At 29.7% G+C, this 7,173-nt stretch overlaps 1 long non-coding RNA gene across 1 annotated transcript; it reads left to right on the top strand.

Moving 5' to 3' along the window:
• Positions 1–410: 410 nt before the first annotated feature.
• Positions 411–6,361, top strand: LOC143047388 (uncharacterized). Its single transcript, XR_012969540.1, has 3 exons — positions 411–1,155; positions 2,627–2,696; positions 4,492–6,361. It is a non-coding gene; the product is annotated as an uncharacterized LOC143047388 (long non-coding RNA).
• Positions 6,362–7,173: the final 812 nt, after the last annotated feature.

Genomic DNA, 7,173 nt, shown 5'->3' with positions numbered 1-7,173 from the left:
CCGTCCGTCCGTATTCATTTTTATGTCATGTTTACACGTATCAGTGGCAATATTAATTCCCGTATTTCATTATAGGCGACTCACTCTACATAAGCAACTTATTGTAACTATTGTTAATTTGTTTTCGTACTGAATATGCAGGACATATATGCAAGGGAATATTTAAATGGATGTCTACGAGAAAACCATGCAAAATAAAAAAAAATTATGAAAGGGGTTGTGGAATTTTCAGCTGATTTTGGGTTCCTAGTAAAGTATTAAGTACATCTAATAGTTCTATGGTTAAAAATGACAATTTATCTCAAATTATGTGAATACAGGGCAATTCTAGTTTAGTACCAAATTTGCTGGAAAATGTTGTTGAAAATGGACATTTTGGGGTTTTTTTTTTTTAATAGTTCAAAGTATTATATGACAAAAAAAATTGTTTGGCCTTAAAATTCAGACTTTCTACTAAAATAAACTGTAATTTGGATCTTATTTCAACCTTTATCTTTGTTTTTATTCTTATTGACATAATTGTGTTTTTTTAAAATTTGAATTCAGCCTGTACTGAAAATGTCCATAAAACCTCAAAAGTCACTCAAATTGAAAAAATATTTTGTTAAACGTTATGGTTCACTACAAACTAGTATTTCTTAACGGGATTTTGGTTGCAAATTGATATAAGCTTATTTGAATAAAAGATGAAAAACTGAAAAATATAGCTAAAATTATCTCCCTTTGTAAAACTCTTCACAATAAAAGGTAGATTTAGTGTCAATAACAGAAGGAGGGAAATCAACAAATGTGCAGAAGGATAGGAAATAATGGTATTTTAGATGAATATGGTGTAGCCAAAAACTTATTTTTATTGAAAGAGTGCAACAAAGACATAGCAAACCATGTGGCAAAGACATTCCCACTGCCACTGGGATAAGTCTGATCCTGATCAGATCGCTATAGTCTAGACATGACTCATGAAGCTAGACTATCACTATCATGTCTAGCCCTAGGTTTCAGACTCACATTTTAAAATGCATATGCTGCAAACATGGACAGGAGTTGGATTGCAGTAGACAAGAAGACAAAATGAGTTGCTGCCATCCTTTCATGACCCTTCCAAATCTAGCAACGGAAATTCCAAAGCAAAACTTTCAGTTTCAGTTGGTTCTGGTAAGTTTGTTAATTTTTTTGATGGTTAGAAAAAGCAATTTGACACCATAAAAAGACCTACTGTAGAAACATCACATCAACACATAAATATAGGAAGAAGAGCATAGACTATTTCTCTTTGGGGGAAAAAAGGGGGGGGGGGGGTATTTACATAATTTTCTTGAAGCAAACACTGATTTAATTTTCATTGACATACATTTATAATGATTTAAAATTCTTCTGAAACTAAAAGATTTATGTGTTTGCCTTCTAAATTTTAATAGAAAAACTTTTTTCTCTCTCAGTCTCTCTAGAAATCTATAATAATCATGATAAATATATATTCTATTACAAAGCCCTCCGGTATTAGGTCTGTTCGCCCTGAGTTTGTTTTCCAAATTGTCAATAGAGTCCATTGACTCTGTTTTTTTTCTCCTAATTTAAAAATAATGGTTGCTTCAAATCCCTTTTTTTTTTTTAAATACAACCCATTGAAATAGAAAACATTCAGTAGATAGATATAGGAAGATGTGGTATGAGTGCCAATGAGACAACTATCCATCCAAATAACAATTTGTAAAAGTAAACCATTATAGGTAAATGGACGGCCTTCAACACAGAGCCTTGGCTCACACGGAACAACAAGCTATAAACATGATAAAGGACCCCTAAATTACTAGTGTAAAACCCTTCGAACAGGAAAATCAATGGTCTAATCTATATAAAAAAAGGAGAAACAAGAAACACGTATAAATTACATAAACATACGAAAACTACTGTACATTTATGCCAACTAAAAAGTATGTGTGTTAACCGCACTACCCTTACCTACCTTTATTTTTATCCCTACCCTAAAGATTTTTGTGACAGGTTTTGATTAAGTACTGTTAAAGTCACAATATAGGTCCCAAAGAGTTGTGAATTTCCTGTCTTTATTCATTCCTTTACCAGTACTACATGTACATTGTACAATGCAGCTAGATTGATACAATATATGGTTCTCAAACTCAAAAAAATGTTTTACAGACTATTAGCTGGTTTTTTTTCTCTCTAAAAATTGGTTACTGTGAGACTTTTTCTTTACATTTCCTTAGTGCAGGTCATGTATCACAGTTATAAACATGGAAAGAGAACTTGTACATGTCTTTACTTCTATCGTTAAGAAAATAGAATCTGAATAGAATATGCTTACAAATGTATTCCAAATTAAAGGGCCCAGAAGGGGCAACATGAGCTTATAACATTACAGATTACTCAGATAAAACAAATTCAAAATAACAATACTGAAGAAATAAATTACTTGATGATGTGATTGATATCATAGCATTTATGACATTTACACAAATAAATTATCATATCTACAAAACTTTTTTTTTCAATGAACCAATGCATTATGTTGAGCCAACTTAATGTACAATGTACATGTAGATGTAACTCACTGTACTGATCATGCAAATGTACAAATATACAATATTTTATTTCTTATCAACAGGTTAATGTTGAAGATGGAAAAGCACAAAAATAATGTTAAAATGAAGCAGATATGATAGGAGATCATATAGGTAAATATATGATATAATTATAAAAAAAATGAATCAAACAAGTCATAACAAGAGACTACTAAATAGACAGCAAATAAGACCTGTGTTTTGGCATTATTTGTGAAATATAATCATATAATATAGAAATTGGAAATTGACCAGTTACATTTTTTATTGTAAAAACATGATAAATAATCAATAAATTAGATTAACCCTTCAATTTTAAAAGTTCAATCTGGTAAACAAAAAGTAAAAATAACACACAGAACACTCAAATTATTATTTTATGATCAATTAAGGGCCATATCAGTACAATTTACACAACAAAATTTTCATTACTCATCATTGGAATTGTTCTCTTTATAAGAATTAAACCTAGAAAAAAATATGTGTTTTTGTCAGCTTGACACTGAGATCCTCATTTATAGTATACATGCATTTATGGTAAACCTGAAGACTACATTTGTATTTTTCATTTTTGAAAAAACACTTTTACCATTATTACAGCTATTTTCCTAATGCGTGTAGAGTAAAACTTTGGTAGGTTTGCTTGCTCTGTTTGTATAAATATTGATTCAAGCTTTGTAATTATAAAGGTTGATATCTTCAAACAATAAATATAGGCATATTTGAACCTTTATGGAGTACTTTTAAATTTGATTAGACGTTATGTCAATTGCAATTGTACAATATACAAACCAACCATGCAAGCTAACCAAAGTCTTAGATTTACATGCCTTAGAAAATTAGCTGTAAAATTAATTATATATTTGTTTCCAATGCTTATTGTTTTACCAATTTCAAATGTTTTGGCTTGTTTTTAAATTGGTCTATATCAGCTAAAGGGTCAAAAGGGTCCAAATTTAAACTTGATTTCATAAAACAATTGAATAATTGGTGTTCTTTGATATTATGCAAAATTAAACGGTATATTGTACTTTTTTGGGTTAAATACTTCTTATACATGTTATATGTTTAGATTGTTAATATTCGTTTTCAAATTGCAAAAAAGACCACGGGGGCAAAAAAACCTTTGTTCGTTTATTAAAATATTATTGAAGGTTTTTTTTCTATGCTAAATGTTATCATGCATTTAGCATGTTTAGATTTATGATTTGGGCTCAGTTTTCAAGTTGATTCAGATTGGGGTCCAAACTTAAACTTTGTTTAAATTCATTAAAAAATTGCATATATGGGGTTTTTTGATATGATAAATCTAATTATGTCTTGTAGACTTTAGATTTTGGATATTGGCACAAATCCAATTTCAAAATCATCAGTTCTTTTACCACATCTATTCTGTGTCAGAAACCTACATGTATGATGTGTCTAATAATTCATCACAATCCAAATTCTGAACTGTATCATGTGAATCAAGTTTGAATGTAGTGTCTATATAGTGTCCCCCCCACACCTGATGAAGGTGCAATCTCTGCATTTGTAATAGAATGTACCCTTGAGCTGTTTTATTCTCATTGTTGAAGGTTGTACAGAGGCATTACATTCATTTCATTTGAACTTTTGCAATCAATACTCATCTCCCTATTTTTGTATTGTCATAACGTCATAAATACAAGATGAAATCTACAAAATTAACCTCATACAAATTAAGTTTGCTGCAGCTTGGAATAAGAAAAAAATCAAATTTAGGTCCATTTTTAGCTAGTATACTTTATTTCTTATTCTATGTACTGGAATGTCAGAGTTGTGATAATGGAAAAACATTTTACACTAAGACCAAGGTAATAATTAATTTCTTTTTAGGAAATTTCAATCATTTAATGGATAACAATTGTTTTCTTATTATTTTTTACAGACATTTGGTGATCCAAAAATGACTGGAGTTCATCAAAGAAGACTGATTGCTGAGACACATTTTTGTTGATAAACATGTTTATGATGAAGAAAAACTTAGATAATATTACTGATACTTGAATAAGGCCCTGATCTGTCTTTGAATTTTCCTGTTGATGTTAAAAAATTGCAAGCTCAAATAAAAATAAATTGAAATGGAACTCATATGCTTTGAAAAAAAGGAAAAAAACGGCAATGTGAATCTCGCTGAAAACCACCAAGTCAACACACAGTTGCAACACAAATCATGCAAATGAGAAGAGAGAGATATTTGCTAGGAAATAGAATGTTCTCACTGTCTCACCATCAGCAAGGCTTTCTCATCAGCGAATAAGAAGTCTAAAATTACTTCTGTATTAAAAGGTCATCAGTATTGAAGACAATCAAGAAGATTACAAATGTACTTGGCCATTTGATAAACATAATAATATTTTCATTTGTCAGAAATTGTTTCTTAGATTGACTAACTAGTTTTATTGATTGAATTATTAGTAAATTACCTTTCATAGTTCATGTAGTTACATGTATATAAATTCTTATAAGATAGTATGGAAACAATTTAATACTTCCCTAAATTCCATACCTTATGCAACAATTGTCTTGTGCTGCTAAGTCAATTCGAATTAACTTTTATGTATGTTTATAATAATCTTATTCTTGCATGTAAGCACCATTTAGTGTTATTGTATCATCTTCATTGATTGTTAAATATAATACTAATGCTATAAAAAATAATAACATTTATGATCATTTATACAGATTGAGATATTTAAAAATTTATCAATGCTAAAAGAGAATTTATAAATTTAGACATTTTTTTAGGCGAATTTTAGAAAGTACTACAACAAAAGCAAACCAATAGTATATGCTCAAATGCACTATTAACTCTCTCTCCAGATAACCAAATAGAGATATGTTTATATTTTATTAAATTGATGAAGTGTATGTTAGTTTAAATTAATATGTACATGCAATTTTAAGGTTTTAAAAATCAGCATTTTTATTGGAGTATCTCCCTTTGTACAATAGAAATTCAGGTTTTATCCACACTGTCTCAGGTACTCATGATCAAAATGACTTATATGGTAACCAGCATGCAAGTAAAAGGTTGCAACGTGTCTTAATTTTGTTTACCTGTCAGACACAACTTCTGAATGTCAATACTTTAGATTTTTCAATATGATGAACTTGACATTGAATTTCATATAATTTTTCAGTAACCAGAATACAACTTTAGTAATTAGCAAGCTGCATTAACCAAAAATAGGATTACTAGGAAGAAATGAATGGATTTTACTCTTTAAAGTAATAGGGACAAGTGAACTAAAGGAATTTGGAATAAAAAAAAATACCAAAAAAAGATTGTCTTTGGCAGCTCCCCCCTTTTTTAAGCCTAATGCTTACTATTGTTTGAGACACAAAAATCCAATTTTCTATTTGATTTACCTATATTGCATGTTACAATCTGTATAATTCAAGTATTTATTTTTGAATGCTTGGTTTCATTAAAATATGAGACATTCCTCAATTAATTGCGAAAATACAAAAAAAAGGGGGGGGGAGGCTATCTAAATGATCAATAAAATCTATATAATTAATTTGCAACCGAAATCCCTTCAAAATATTTTGAACCAAAGAAAATGCAAAGCATTTCTGAAATTTAGGGTAAATTAAAGCGACTTTTGGGCTGAAGTGTCTGTTTTAGTGTGATTTGATGAAAAGGCCATATTTTTTATCATTTTATGTGTTTTGCCACACCCTTATTTTCTATATATATCATTATGTTTAATAAAATTATGTGATTTATACTTCATACTCATCCTATCTGTGCTAATAAAGTATTTAAACACTCAGAAGTATTATAGTATTTATTTCTATTTGAGAAATTTATGAAATCTATGCATTTCAGTAAAAGCATCTATAAATAAACTCGAAAATACCCTAAATCCCTATCGTTGCCATGGTTACCAGCAGTGTAAGGGCTTCAAACTTGCATGACTTTCATATGAGGTCAACCTGAACATGTCAGCAAAGTTTCATCAAAATCAAACAACTTTGCATGGAGCACCATCTGCATGGTTTTCTCATAGATGTCCATTTAACCAATAGTAATCAACCAATAATAACATTTATTACTATTTTGTGTATTTGTTTTCCTTTGCTCTTTTTTGGTGATTTGTTTTTTTACCATGCTAGTCGCATAAGATAGAAAACTGTTACTAGTTACTAAGGGTACACGTGCCGTTGTCAATGTAAACCCCAACAACGTCAAATCAAAATAGCGTTAATTAGATTATCATAAATTTTCCAACCCAAGGATGTTTCTAGTCGTTCAATGAGATTGAAGCTGATAGAAAACCGCTCATTTGAAATAACACAATTCAAGACAGAACTGACGATATTCTAATGTACCACAGGAGAATAGTGTTTCTAAGAGTTTCACGTTTGTAAGAATTTATGTTTTGATTTTTTCAATTAATTGGCAAACAAGAACAATGTTTAATGTTAATAACATTTATTGTAAATAATAGACTTTTTGGCTGGAATTTCCAATAATATTTATTTTTATTAATGCCATGTGTGTAAGAAGGCATTTCTTTGTTCAAGTATATCAACATGAGGTCAAGGACTGCATCATGTTCAA

The sequence above is a fragment of the Mytilus galloprovincialis genome, chromosome 10 (assembly GCF_965363235.1).
Source record: "Mytilus galloprovincialis chromosome 10, xbMytGall1.hap1.1, whole genome shotgun sequence".
NCBI classification, from domain to species: domain Eukaryota; kingdom Metazoa; phylum Mollusca; class Bivalvia; order Mytilida; family Mytilidae; genus Mytilus; species Mytilus galloprovincialis.
The sequence above is the reverse complement of the archived record's forward strand: the minus strand, read 5'-3'. Positions and strand labels throughout refer to the sequence as shown.